Source organism: Oryctolagus cuniculus, chromosome 12 (genome assembly GCF_964237555.1).
Source record: "Oryctolagus cuniculus chromosome 12, mOryCun1.1, whole genome shotgun sequence".
NCBI classification, from domain to species: Eukaryota; Metazoa; Chordata; class Mammalia; order Lagomorpha; family Leporidae; genus Oryctolagus; species Oryctolagus cuniculus.
This window is the reverse complement of record NC_091443.1, coordinates 80,168,944-80,182,488: the sequence shown is the minus strand read 5'-3', so window position 1 is coordinate 80,182,488 and position 13,545 is coordinate 80,168,944. Positions and strand designations below refer to the sequence as shown.

The 13,545-nt window shown below is 53.1% G+C and overlaps 1 protein-coding gene and 1 long non-coding RNA gene across 19 annotated transcripts in view; both read right to left on the bottom strand.

Annotated features, from left to right (window-relative positions):
• CGNL1 (cingulin like 1) overlaps nt 1-6,114 on the bottom strand; it is a 176,406-nt gene extending 170,292 nt beyond the window's left edge. For 6 of the 18 annotated variants that reach the window (XM_051821926.2, XM_051821932.2, XM_051821933.2 and 3 more), the window contains exon 1: nt 5,977-6,114. The gene's annotated coding sequence lies outside the window, so the exon portion shown is untranslated. The remainder of the gene's footprint in view (nt 1-5,976) is intronic. The other 12 variants (XM_070054252.1, XM_070054257.1, XM_070054253.1 and 9 more) reach the window with 6 other exon arrangements.
• A 2,091-nt stretch (nt 6,115-8,205) lies between these two features.
• LOC127483687 (uncharacterized) lies at nt 8,206-12,914 on the bottom strand. Its single transcript, XR_007910178.2, has 3 exons — nt 11,835-12,914; nt 9,366-9,616; nt 8,206-8,737 (listed from the first exon to the last, which is right to left on the bottom strand). It is a non-coding gene; the product is annotated as an uncharacterized lncRNA (long non-coding RNA).
• Nucleotides 12,915-13,545: the final 631 nt, after the last annotated feature.

The window sequence follows — 13,545 nt, the reverse complement described above, 5'->3', positions numbered from 1 at the left end:
CCGGTCGGGACGCCGGATTCTGTCCCAGTTGCCCCTCTTCCAGGCCAGCTCTCTGCTGTGGCCCGGGAAGGCAGTGGAGGATGGCCCAAGTGCTTGGGCCCTGCACCCCATGGGAGACCAGGATAAGTACCTGGCTCCTGCCATCGGATCAGCGCAGTGCGTCCGCCACAGCGCGTCAGCCACGGCGGCCATTGGAGGGTGAACCAACAGCAAAAGGAAGACCTTTCTCTCTGTCTCTCTCTCACTGTCCACTCTGCCTGTCAAAAAAAAAAAAAAAGCCTTTTTAAAAATGAAACATGGGGGGTGGGTGGCGCCATGCCGCACTAGGTTAATCCTCCGCCTGTGGCGCCGCATCTCATATGGGTATCAGTTCTAGTCCCGGCTGCTCCTCTTCCAGTCCAGCTCTCTGCTATGGCCCAGGGAGGGCAGTGGAGGATGCCCAAGTGCTTGGGCCCTGCACCCGCATGGGAGACCGGGAAGAGGCACCTGGCTCCTGGCTTCGGATCAGTGCAGCTCCAGCCATTGAGGCCATTTAGGTAGTGAACCAACAGAAGGAAGACCTTTCTCTCTGTCTCTCTCTCTCTATAACTCTACCTGTAATTAATAAATAAAATCTTAAAAAAAAAAAAAAAACACATGGGGGCCGGTGCTGTGGTGTAGCAGTAAAGCTGCTGCCTGCAGTGCCAGCATTCCATATGGGCGCCGGTTTCAGTCCCGGCTGCTCCACTTCCAATCCAGTTCTCTGCTATGGCCTGTGATAGCAGTAGAAGATGGCCCTGCACCCTTGTGGGACACCCAGAAGAAGCTCCTGGCTCCTGGCTTTGGATCAGCGCAGATCTGGCCGTTGCGGCCAATTGGGAGTGAACCAGTGGATGGAAGATCTCTCTCTCTCTCTCTCTCTCTCTCTCTCTCTCTGCCTCTCTGTAACTCTGCCTTTCAAATAAATAAATAAGCCTTTTTAAAGAAATGAAACATGGGGGTACCTGGTGTCGTGGCAGGGTGTGTTAACCTGCTACTTGCAAAACAGGCATCCCATATTGCAGCACCCGTTCAAATCCCAGCTGCTCCACTTCCAATGCACCTGGGAAGGCAGCCCCCGCCACCCGTGTGAGAGACCCAGAAGGAGATCCTGGCTTCCACCTGGCCGAGCCCTGACCATCAGGGCCATTTGCCAAATGAACCAGCAGATGAAAGGTCTCTCTCTCTCTCTCCCTCCCCCCCTCCTTCTTCCTCTCCCCCTCTTCCTCTCCCTCTCCCTCTCTCTCCCTCTTTCTGTAACTCTGCCTTTCAAATAAATAAATAAATATTTAAATATAAACGCATGTTTATATTTATATTTAAACTCTAAACCCAACTAAAATACTTCTTGTGTCTGCTGTGCCGATGAATTGATGCAGAATCTACCAGTGTGACAAGTGCCACATGGCAGCCCTCAGTTCTCTGTGCTTATCTTGATTCTAAGAGTCCCCAGCTTACTGCCCATAGTTCACATCCACACCCAACTTCAGGCTCCTGAGGGCAGGGGTTGTTCCCTGTTTCAGAAAAATTCCATAGGGAATAGTTTTCCGAAGTAGTTAGGGGCTTTCCAAGTATCTGTTTTCTTAATGAAGTAAGAACTGGAAGAACAGACACAGGTGTTTGGCACCGCAGCAGTTAAAATGCCACCCGCATGCCACAGCAGACTGGCTGCGTTTGAACTCCAGCTGCATTTTGGATCCAGCTTCCTGCTAATGTGCGCCCTGGGAGGCAGCAGGTCCCTGCCACCCATGTGGGAGACCCGGATGGAGTTCCCAGCTCCCAACTTCAGCCTAGCCTAGACCAAGTCCCACTGTTGCAGACATTAGGGGAGTAAGCCAGGGGACAGGATCTCTCTCTGACTCAATAAAATAATAAATATTTTTAAAAGAATTGAAACAACAACCCCTGCTGTGAATTTAGGATGAAACCTTCTCTTTCCCAGAGATGTTAGTTTGGGGGACAGAGGAGGGCACATGAAGAAAGAAGGTAAAAGGATCTGGAACTGGGGTGTTTGAAAATTCCAGTAAGTGTCTGCTACGTGACAGCCACGTGCCACTCAATCCCGGTTCTGCTCCCAACAAATCCCCTCCCTCTTTTTTTCAATTTCCATCTCCAGGGTTTTCGGATCATAATTTGTCTCTTGATAACAGCAACATCATGTGCCAGAAAATAAAGTAAGTGCTTGGTCATTCAGGGAAAATCACCCAGTGGTCATTTCCCCTTGAACTTTGTTTTTCTCCTCTGATGCCAACCTCTTGGTCATTTCACTGCCCTTTAGCACCAGGATCAGAAGAGGAAAAGAAAGGGAAAGCATAAAATCAGCTGGATTTTTTAAAAGGTCTATGGTGTCTCTTAGACAAACGAATTTCAGGGGGAGAAAAAAAAGCTAAGGAGCCTATTGAGTTTCTTTAGCCATCCTTCACTCATCAGTCCAAGCAAATTAACTTGAAGAAGAAGGAAGCCAATAGGATAGTCTGTTCTTTTTTTGTATTGTTTATTTATTTTACATCTACTTGAAAGGTAGAACAAGAGAAAGAGAGACAGACATAGAGAGAGAAACTGAGAGATCTTCCACCCCCTGCTTCACTCCCCAAATGCCTACAATGGCCTAGGCTGCGGCAGGCCCAACCCAGGAGCCCAGAACTCCATCCAGGTCTCCCACGTGGGTGGTGGGGACCCAAGCACTTGAGCCATCCTCCTCTACCTCCCTGGAGGCATTAGCAGGACGCCAGATCTGAAGCAGAACAACCAGGACTGGAAGGGCTTAGCCTACCTGCCAGGAGAGAGCAAGCAGTCCATTCTAAACACAAACCACAGGCGAGCGCTGCATATGCCGCCCCTAAATGAAGAAACCGCTCACTAAATGCTCCCCGTATTTTACTTCTCTTCCTTTCTTCTGATCACTTCAGCATAGTAGAACTGCTACCCTAATGTGAGAACTATTTCAATAACTCCATTTAGGTCCACATTCACATACTCCTTTCTCTGGGAGGAGCAGACTGTAGTCCTGCATCACCGTGCAACTACCTACTGCGGTTAGGTGCAGATTTTCTGATGCTAATAGTTCAACAGCATCCTCAGAGAAACATTTCTCTCCTAAATTGTAACAAGACTTGCAAGTTACAAACACACCTGCTGAGTGACATGGTTTCATTTTGCCAACCTGGTGGAAGGAAGGAAGGAAGGAAGGAAGGAAGGCAGGCAGGCAGGCAAGCCGGCCTCGGGCCAGGGACCGCCCTGGGACATGCCATGCACTCCTCCTAATGTCCACTCTCCAACCAGGGCCCAGACAATGAGGGCTCCCAGGGTGGTCACACTCCCAGCAAGTGCAAACAAGGACAGGAGCCAGCATGACAGCGAAAGGAAGGGAAAAGAGAAATACAAGTGGGCAAAAGCTACGTATTTTTTTATTTTCCAAACTGAATAGGCAACTCACATGAGGTGCTACAAATGAACCCAAATGTTCCTTGCCCTCTGAAGGGCATTCTTGAAAGAATGTCACCCACAGCTCATAAAACACACGTGGAGGACTGCCACCAAAGAGGAAGTGAAATCCACTGATTGTAGCCAGGTGGCAACATCCAGGTGGGAGTCCAATACAAACGTAATACTGGGGGGGAGGGGCGGCGCTGTGGCACAGCAGGTTAAGCCTCTGCCTATGGCACCAGAGTCCCATGTGGGCAATATTTCCAGTCCTGGCTGCTCCTCTTCCGATCCAGCTCTCTGGTACGGCCTGGGAAAAGCAGCAGCAGATGACCCAAGTGCTTGGGCCCTTGCAGCCACGTGGGAGTCCTAGAAGAAGCTCCTGGCTTCAGATTGGCCCAGCCCTGGCCATTGCAGCCATTTAGGGAGTGAACTAGGGTTTGGAAGACCATGCTGTCTCTGTCCCTTCCCCTCCCTCTCTCCCCCTCCCTCTTTCTCTCTCTCTCTGTCTTTGTAATTCTGCCTTTCAAATAAATACATAAATAAAGCTTAAAAAAAAAAAGTCATGGGGCTGGTGCTGTGGCATAGAGGGTAAAGCCGCTGCCTTCAGTGCCAGCATCCCATATGGGTGCTGGTTCAAGTCCCAGCTAATCCAATTCCGATCCAGCTCTCTGTTATGGCCTGGGAAAGCAGTAGAAGATGGCTCAAGTCCTTGGGCTCCTGCACCCGTGTGGGAGACCCAGAAGAAGCTCCTGGCTCCTGGCTTCAGATTGGTGCAGCGCTGGCCATTGCAGCCAATTGGGGAGTGAACCATCGGATGGAAGAACTCTCTCTCTCTGCCTCTCCTCTGTGTAACTCTGACTTCCAAATAAATGAATAAATAAAAGTCACACTTGGTTACAACACTGAATTAGCCAAGATCTCAGGAGACTTTTGTCTCATTAACAAAGATACTGAAAATATGCTCCATTGATAAACTGTGTATGATCAAGTACTCAATATAAACATATGTTCAATTTTTCCTTTGCTCTGGTTCCCTAAAGTTTTTCAGATCTGTTGACAGGTGGCCAAAGCATCTTGTCAGACATGCCATTCTACTGAAGGCGCCGCTCCTTAATCCACACCATTCTATCAACAAGAAACACACACTGCACTGTGTCTGCAGGGCTTGACCACACGGTGTCCAACCCACAATCGCACACGCGCTCACACAAACGTCAACCGCACGACCTGAACCATCTGCTTGGCGTGGCTTCCCGAAGGAAAACGCGCCGCATCTGCGCAGAGCGGTTCCTGCGGTATCTCTCTTTCCCATCTGAAGTCCTTTGCAAAGATGACAAGTCCAAGCGTCCCACGGTTTTGCCCTGAATGGGACAACCCTGAGTTGTAACCTTGAGCCCTGCAAGGACTTGGAGGCCTACACCCCTCCCTGCCCAGGCAATGTTTACTGTAAACAGCGAGAGAAAAACAAAGCGGAACATTAAAAAAAAAAAAAAAAAAGTATTATTTGTGGTGTAAGGCAAGGGAGACCTCCGACCCACAGGCTCTGTGGCTAAGAGGCGGGTCACAGAAGGGCTTGAGCTGAGAGCTACAACTTAGTGGTTCAAAAAGTGGCTTGTGGGAGCCACCCCCAGAAGCACAGGCTTTCAAACTCGGCTCCGCATTACAACCAGCTGGGAAGCGTTGAGAAGGTCCACTGCCCAGGCTGCGCCCCAGCCCCACAGGATCGCGGCTCTCTGGGAGGGGTCCCAGGTACCAGTGCTGGCTGGGGGGTTGTTTTGTTCTTTTTTTAAACTGTCCAGATGTGCAGGCAAGTTTAGGAGCTAACGCGGCTGGGAGGATTCTCAGCACGTTAGGTGCAGCGGCAGCAGCGCTGGCTGCGGCGCTCTCCCGGGGGTGGGGGTGAAGGGAAACACGCCCAAAGTTTTCCGAACCCTGAGAACCCAACTGCGACAAGACAGCCCAGCACCTGCCACAGGCCAGCCCTGAAGCGACTCGGAAAAGTTCCTTGGAAAGCCCGACGTGTGCCGTAAGCGGCTGGAGCGGGGAACGACCCGCCGGGATCCTGGAGTGGTGGGCCAGGGCCAGGGGGCGGCCACAGCCCCTTCTTTCCGAGGGACGGTCCGGAAGAGCACGCCGAGGTACTGGGGACACAGCAGGGACCGCAGTGCTCCGTGTGGGTCGTTCCCAGCTGTCGCTCGAACTCAAGGGTCCAGAAGGGGTGAAGCCCTCTGCACTAAACGGGCTCCTGGAGACCCTCTTCCCTCCCTGGCCGGGACGCCTGTTCCCCAGGAATCGCCACCCACGGTTCCGCCCGTCTCCCCTGCAGGGCGCGGCACCGGAGCCAGGAGCGCAACTCCCAGCCCCAGCACCCGGGAGCCTGGCGCCCTGCACGGCTCTGCGCCGGGCGCGGAGGGCGGACGCGCGGGCTGAGAGCTGCGCACCTGGCGGAGCCGGAGCCCCCTGGGGATCCCCAAGCCCTGGACAGCACCTCCCAGCGCACACCCGTCCCGCTCCCGATCGGGGCTCGCTCACCACGGCCGCCACCTCCCGCGTCCCGCGTCCCGCGCCCGCCGCAGCCAGCAGACCTTGGCCGGAGTGCAGGGGCCGAGGCGCCGCCAGGAGGCCGGACGAGCCCGCGCCCCGCCCCGCAGCGGCCGCCGCCCGCCCTCCCAGGAGGAGGGGCAGGGGCCGGATCGCGCCCGCCCGAGAGCCGCGGGACGTGCCTCTGGCCCCTGGCGAGCCTCGCGGGACAAATGTCCCTGGGCACCCCTGGGCGACCCCTGCACAGGCTCGGACCCGGGCGTGCCTCCTTCCGTCCTGCGCCGGGCCGTAAGCTTCTCACTCGGCTCCGGCTTTGTCCTCACCCTTCCCCACATCGGAATGTCCTCCCACCTCCCGGCCGCCATCCCCCGGCATTTGCCTCCTCCCAGCCTGGCCTCTGCAAAGCCTCCGCCTCCAGGAAGCCTTCCCTACCCCGCGCCCCTACAGCCCGGCGCTCGGGTCTCCCCTTACCCTTCTTCGCTGCTTTTTCTCCCCAGCCAGTCCGAAACTTAAGGCGTAACTCTTTTCTTCTACCACAGCAGACCTTCGCCTACTTACTGAGCACCTGCTGTGCCTCGATGTGGTAGGGAGATGTAGGGTTGTAGTGGCCACATCGCCTGTGGCTGCCTATGGCCCTGCAGCTTGATGGTCCTGGGGCTGGGATTGAAGGCCCATTCCGGCGGATGCTGCCGAATAAAGAGGATACTCGCCCCCTACCCCAGTTGTGCAGATTCCCTGAGGGGAGTGAGAGTGGGGGAATGGGGCGAGATAATGAGAGGCAGGGTTTTGATGCCGCAGTTGGAGTTCTGCTTGGGAGTCCCCATCCCATACTGGAGAGCCTGGATTCGGGTCCCGGGCTCTGCTCCCTGCTAATGCATTCTGGGAGGCAGCAGGTGATGGCTCAGGTACTTGGGTCCCTGCCGGAAGTGGGAGACTTGGATTGAGTTCCATACTCCTGGCTTCACCTCGGACCCGCCCCAGCTGTTGCAGGCGCTGGGGAAGTGAACTAGCAAATGGGAGCACTCCCACTCGCTCTCACGCTCTCTCCAATAAGTGAATTTTTTAAAACGGGTCACAGCACCTGTGAAGGGAGCTGCAACGCGAGAACAGAAAGAAGGCAGCAGTACTCAGGGAGCCCTTTTGGAGGAAGTGGGAACGACTCTTGTGCAGATGGTGGATTTAGGAGAAGATGGGCAGAGGAGGGCCAGTGTTGGAATGGGGGGTGGAGGGGGCAGAGGCTGCCTGGGGCATGGGACTCACACCGGAAGCTGGGGTGGGCCCAGACAGAGGAAAAGGCACCAAGTACCAAAGTGAGGGGGCTCAGGTTAACCACACAGTACTTGATGACCTCCAGATGGGTGGGAAGGAACCTGCTTCTGACAGAGGGCACATAAGCAGCCCAGGCAACTTGGGCGGGGGGTAGGGGGGAGATGGGGAGGACCCTGCCCCCTTGAAAGCTGCAAGCCCATGAGGGAGGGCTGCCACAGGGAGAGCCAGGAGAGGAAGAAATTTCCAAGGAAGAGCTCCTAGGATTGGTGATCAGACGTGTGCAAGGGAGTGCAGATGGCAGTGACAAGACCGAGGCTTCCAGAAGTGACAGGGCAGTGGGGGAGAAGGTCGCGTTTGATGAGCTGCTGAAGGGTCTGTGCAGTGAGAGGCATTTCCGGTGGAAATGGAGCTCCAGCAGGCAGCTGGGAAGTGGGGACACACGTGGGCGACATCCGGGTGGCAGGTAATGGGAGAGTGAGCGATGGACCAGGTGCCAGGAGAGGAGAGCGGAGGGCCAGCCCTTAGGACCAAGGGACCTGAGGATGTCAGCCAAAAGGGAACAGACTTGAGAACCATCAGGATAAGCCAGGGGGTTTGCTGGGTGCCTAAGTGTGAACACTTCCCAAAGGCAGGGGGCGCTTGGTGCAGACGCTCTGCATAGCCGTTAAGTCGCCACTTGGGACATCCCTGTCCCGTACCAGAGTGCCTGGGTTCAAGTGCCAGTTCTGACTCCAATAGACACACCCTGGGAAAGCAGCAGATGATGGCTCAAGTCCTTGGGCCCCTGCCAACTACACGCGAGACCCGGATGGAGTTTCAGGCTTCTGACATCAGCCTAACCAAACTCTGGATGTTATGGGCATTTGGACTCTTTCTTTGTCTCTCTGCCTCCCCCTAATCAAATAAATAAAATAAAGGAGGGGGCAGGGCAAATGTCACTAACCTACTTGTCACGGAGACCCTTAGAAGGATCTGTCCAAAGTATGCACTCAGTAAATATTCATTAACTGTGGAAAAGCATTTAATCAGCAATCATGTCCCTGCCTGACTTCCAGGGCTGCGGTTTGGGGCGATGATGGAACCAGGTGGAGCTCAGGGTCTTGGGAGGAAGCTGTGCTGGCGCTGCTGTCAGGGAGCCGCGGCGGCTCCTCAGCCTCCACCTGCAGCGAGCATTTCCAGGTGAAGTTTCTGAACTTTGAGGAAGCAGCTTTTTCTCTATTTTTATTCATTGAAAAATCTTGCTCCCTAGACTGGTGTTCTTGAACCTGGAGAACGCTATCTTCTGTCAACAGTTGCGATGTGCCAGAGCAGAAATCTTAAAGGGATGCTGTTTGTGGCAATGGTTGAGACACAGCTCTGGGATGCCCACCTCTTGTTATCTGAGTGCCTGGTGCGAGTCCTGGCTGCTCCGCTTCTGATCCAGCTTCCCGCCAATGATCTGGGAGGCAGCAGTCGATGGATCAAGTAGTTGGGTCCCCGCCACCTGGATGGGAGACCTGGATTGAGTTCCGGGTTCCTGGCTTTGGCCTGGCTCAGCCCTGGCTGTATGGACACCTGAGGAGTAAACTAGCAGATAGAAGATCTCTTTCCCCTCTCCCCTCTCCCCTCTCCTCTCTCTTCTCTCTCTCTCACTCCCCCCTAATAAAGTCTGAAAAAAAAATTAATAAAGCAGGAAATGGCAATCTCTCTTATTCTCTCTCTCCCCCCCCCTTTCTAATAAAAAGATAAAAATAAATTCAGATTTTTTTAAGAGGGCTGAGTATTTGGTGCAGTGGTTAAGCCACCACTTGGGAAGCCCACACCCCGTATTGAGGTCCCCGCTTTGAGTCCCAGCTTTGCTTCCAGTTCCTGCTAATGCACACCCTGGGCAGGAGCAGATGATGACTCAAGAACTTCGGTCTCTGCCACCCATGCAGGTGACCCGCGTGGAGTTCCAAGCTCCTGACTTCAGCCTGGCCCAGCTCGGACTGTTGCAGGCATCTGGGGAGTAAACCAGTAGGTGGAAGCTCTGTCTTTCTGTCTCTCCTTCCATGACTCTCTGCATTTCAAATTTAAAGGGGGGGGGGGGGGCTGTGCTGTGGCACAGGAAGTTAATCCTCCACCGACAGTACCTGTATCCCATATAGGCACCAATTTGAGTCCTGCCTTCTCCTCTTCCGATCCAGCTCTCTGTCATGGCCTGGAAAGCAGTAGAAGATGGCCCAGGGCCGGCACCGTGGTTCACTTGGTTAATCCTCCGCCTGCAGTGTTGGCATCCCATATGAGCGCTGGGTTCTAGTCCCGGTTGCTCCTCTTCCAGGCCAGCTCTCTGCTGTGGCCCGGGAGTGCAGTACAGGATGGCCCAAGTGCTTGGGCCCTGCACCTGCATGGGAGACCAGGAAGAAGCACCTGGCTCATTGCTTCAGATCGGCACAGAGCACCGGCCGTAGTGGCTACTTGTGGGGGGTGAACCAATGGAAGGAAGACCTTTCTCTGTCTCTCTCTCTCTCTCACTGCCTATAACTCTACCTGCCAAATAAATTAAAAAAGAAGAAGAAGAAGAAGAAGAAGAAGAAGAAGAAGAAGAAGAAGAGGAAGAGGAGGAGGAGGAGGAGGAGGAGGAGGAGGAGGAGGAGGAGGGGGAGGGGGAGGGGGAGGGGGAGGGGGAGGGGGAGGGGGAGGAGGGGGAGGGGGAGGAGGAGGAGGAGGAGGAAGAAGAAGAAGAGGAAGAGGAAGAGGAAGAGGAAGAGGAAGAGGAAGAAGAAGAAGGCCCAAGTCCTTGGGCCCCTGCACCCACGTGGGAAACCCAGAAGAAGCTCCTGGCTCCTGGCTTCGAATCAGCTCAGCTCTGGCCATTGAGTCCATTTGGGGAGTGAACTAGTGGATGGAAGACCTTTCTTTGTTTCTCCCTCTCTCTGTAACTCTACCTCTCAAATAAATAAATTAAAATCTTAAAAAAAGAGAGAGAGAAAAAAAATTTCAGGAAGGAAGAGCAGGAAAAAATCACCCCCTTCCTCCTCCAAAGTTTGTGGATGTGAAATGTATGATAGGAAAATATTCATAAGTGCTGTGGTGCAAACGGCCCACAAGCACTGGCAGAAAACACAGGAGGGACCACAGCAGGGAGGCTGCATCCCGGGCTGCTCCGTATGTGTGCACGTTGGAGAGGCGATGACTGTGGGTAAGGAAGGGCAAGTGGAGGGCTCTCCTGGAACGAGGCTGTAGCCATGAGGTGGAGAAACAGGAAGAAGAGCCCCAGGCAGGACACAGCAATGGTCGGTTTGGTTGAACCAGAGAAGCTGGGCTTGGAGAGAAGTGTGGGGTTGGGAAGGGGTCTTTGCTTGGTGGGTACAGGCTGCCTGAATTTCAGGTGCCCTCAGCATGGAGCCTACAACAGGACTTGGGTGCAGGCAGTAAGCTAAAGAGACGGTCCCCAGAAGCAGGTGTGAGTTGTTGCATAGTGGGGCAACTCCAGCAAGCCACAGCCTCCCCATGAACAGTGTTCCCCAGATGCCCATGGGCTCAGTTCCCAGCAAATTCCACAGGCGTGGCACCATTACAACTTTTCAGGCCTCCGATGGGACCCAGCTGTGCCCTCTCCAACAAGGTCTGGCTCTGAACCAGGACAGAGGAGCGGCTATTCCTTGGGTGCACAACCTCATTTTTTAATTTATGATTTTCATTTTTTTTTTTTTTTTTTTTTTTTTTGTGACAGGCAGAGTGGACAGTGAGAGAGAGAGAGAGACAGAAAGGTCTTCCTTTTGCCGTTGGTTCACCCTCCAATGGCCGCCGCGGCTGGCGCGCTGCGGCCAGCGCACCGCGCTGATCCGATGGCAGGAGCCAGGAGCCAGGTGCTTTTCCTGGTCTCCCATGGGGTGCAGGGCCCAAGCACCTGGGCCATCCTCCACTGCACTCCCTGGCCACAGCAGAGAGCTGGCCTGGAAGAGGGGCAACCGGGACAGAATCCGGCGCCCCGACCGGGACTAGAACCCGGTGTGCCGGCGCCGCTAGGCGGAGGATTAGCCTAGTGAGCCGCGGCGCCAGCTAACTATTCACTTTTCAAAATATTCACTGTAATAAGTGCTAGGGAAAAGGACTTACTACACAGATTATGTAAGTTTCTGCTTAAAGTCCTAGAGACCCTTGGCCAGACAAACTTTCTAGGTCTTCCTTCTACCAACAAGAAAAAAAAAGCAAAGTCTTGGCATGGTGAGTAAAGGCCCACCCACACAATCTGGCCCCCCAAGCCCAGCCTTGGGAGCGTGTCAGGGCTCCCCCATGTAAAACACCCTTCCACCCTGCTCCAATCTTTATAAAGATTTAGCTCAAGTCTCTCTTCCTCCAAGAAGCCTGTCCTCTTACCTCCCTCTTGGCCTGGTGCAGTATTTTTACATAGCACCTGTTTATTTATAAGTCAGCCTCCCCGGTCTGTGAGCTCCTTCCCTGAGTCACTGAGAGTCCTTGAGTCTCCAGCCACTAACACACAGCAGACGTTGGCTGAATTTCCGATGAATGAATGAATGAGCACCTGCTACTCCATGCACACACTCAGAGCCAGGCAGGAAGTTCCACTCCCCAACAAGCTGTGCAGAGGAACTCACCATCCTGTGGCCAGACTAGGGAATGACTCAGACCATTGTAATAATGGCTTGTCCCATGGCCTTGGGCTGACCAGTAGCAGAAGGTCTGTGGCCTGGACTCTAGGGACTCCAAAGAGAGGTGATATTCATGCACCCGACAGGGAAGAAGCAGGGACAAGTTAATATTTAAGGGTTCTAAGTAAGCTTTGGAAAAACAACGTGTTTGTGTACAGCATGGAGGAAGGTCATGGCGCAAGGTGCCCCGACACATTCATTTCGTATGCACTCGAAACACAGACGTCCCTATTGGGTAGGCGGTGATGTTAAGAGAGGAGTAAATGTTCTCAGCAGGAAACAATCTCAAGGTTCCAGTTTGATTCCGTGTCACCCCTCCAGGATTTTTCCATGGATGTTTCAAGATGCACAGTAAATGAAAAATCGAGAGGGAATAAGTCACAACGTTAGAGGAACCCAACAGAGTCAAAGGCATTTTCTGTACATTTCATGGGCTGGCTAGACTCAGGCAAGGCTGACTTTCCAGAAGCTTGGGCTGCCTGTCTTGGAGAAGTAAGAACTAGAGCAGGAAGGTGAAGGTTAGGCCGAGTGTTGCAGGGAGGAATCCATCTAGGAACAAGGCAAGTTCACAGTCACTGTCTTCTATATCACACCAAACTGCCGACTGAGAGTAAAGACCCATTAGTTGAGTGGTATTCCAAATGTATCCTTGGCTATGCAGAATCAACTCCAGGATGTAAAAAATCCTTCCTACCTCTCCACTTCCCTATTCTTTGGCCAAAGCCTGAACAGCTCAAATTCCAAGATTATAAACAAAGCTTTCAAAAATTTGGGGCTGATGCTGTGGCATAGCAGGTAAAGTCTCCTGTGACATCGGCATCCCATATGAACACCAGTTTGTATCCCAGCTGCTCTGCTTCTGATCCAGCTCCCTGCGAATGCACCTGGGAAAGCAGCAGAGGATGGCCCAACAGCTTGGGCCTCTGCATCCACATGGGAGACCCAGAAGAAGCTCCTGGCTCCTGGCTTCGGACTGACAGCTATAGCTGTTGGGGCCATTTGGGAAGTGAACCAGCGGATGGAAGATCTCTGTCTCGCCCTCTTACTCTCTGTAAATCTTTCAAATAAATAAAATAACCTTAAAAATTTTTTTTAAGTCTCTCTCTCTCTCTCTCTCCTTTCCTCTTCCCTACTTCTTCCCTCCCATCTCTATCACTCTGCCATTCAAAAACATTTTAAAATCTTAATTAAAAAAATCACTCTGGGGTCAGCGCTGTGGCATAGAAGGTTAAGCCTCCACCTGTAGTGCTGGCATCCCATACGGGCACCAGTTTGAAACCCAGCTGCTCCTCTTCTGATCCAGCTCCCTGATAATGCACTTGGGAAAGCAGTAGAAGATCGTCCAAGTCCTTGAGCCCCTGCACCCACATGGGAGACCTGAAAGAAGCTCCTGGTTCCTGACTTTGGCCTGGCCTAGCCCCAGCCACTGCAACCATTTGGGGAATGAACCAACAGATGGAAAATCTCTCTCTCTCTCTCCCTGTCTCTCTGAATCTCTGCCTTTCAAATAAATAAATCTCTAAAAAAATTCACTCTGTGAGCCACATATTTCTCTGTATCAAATTAACCATCCTTGGGCACAACAATTGGGTCACAGACAGTCATAGCCCTCTTGAGGGCTATATTTTCAGGCTGTATTCAGAGCAATTGATCAATG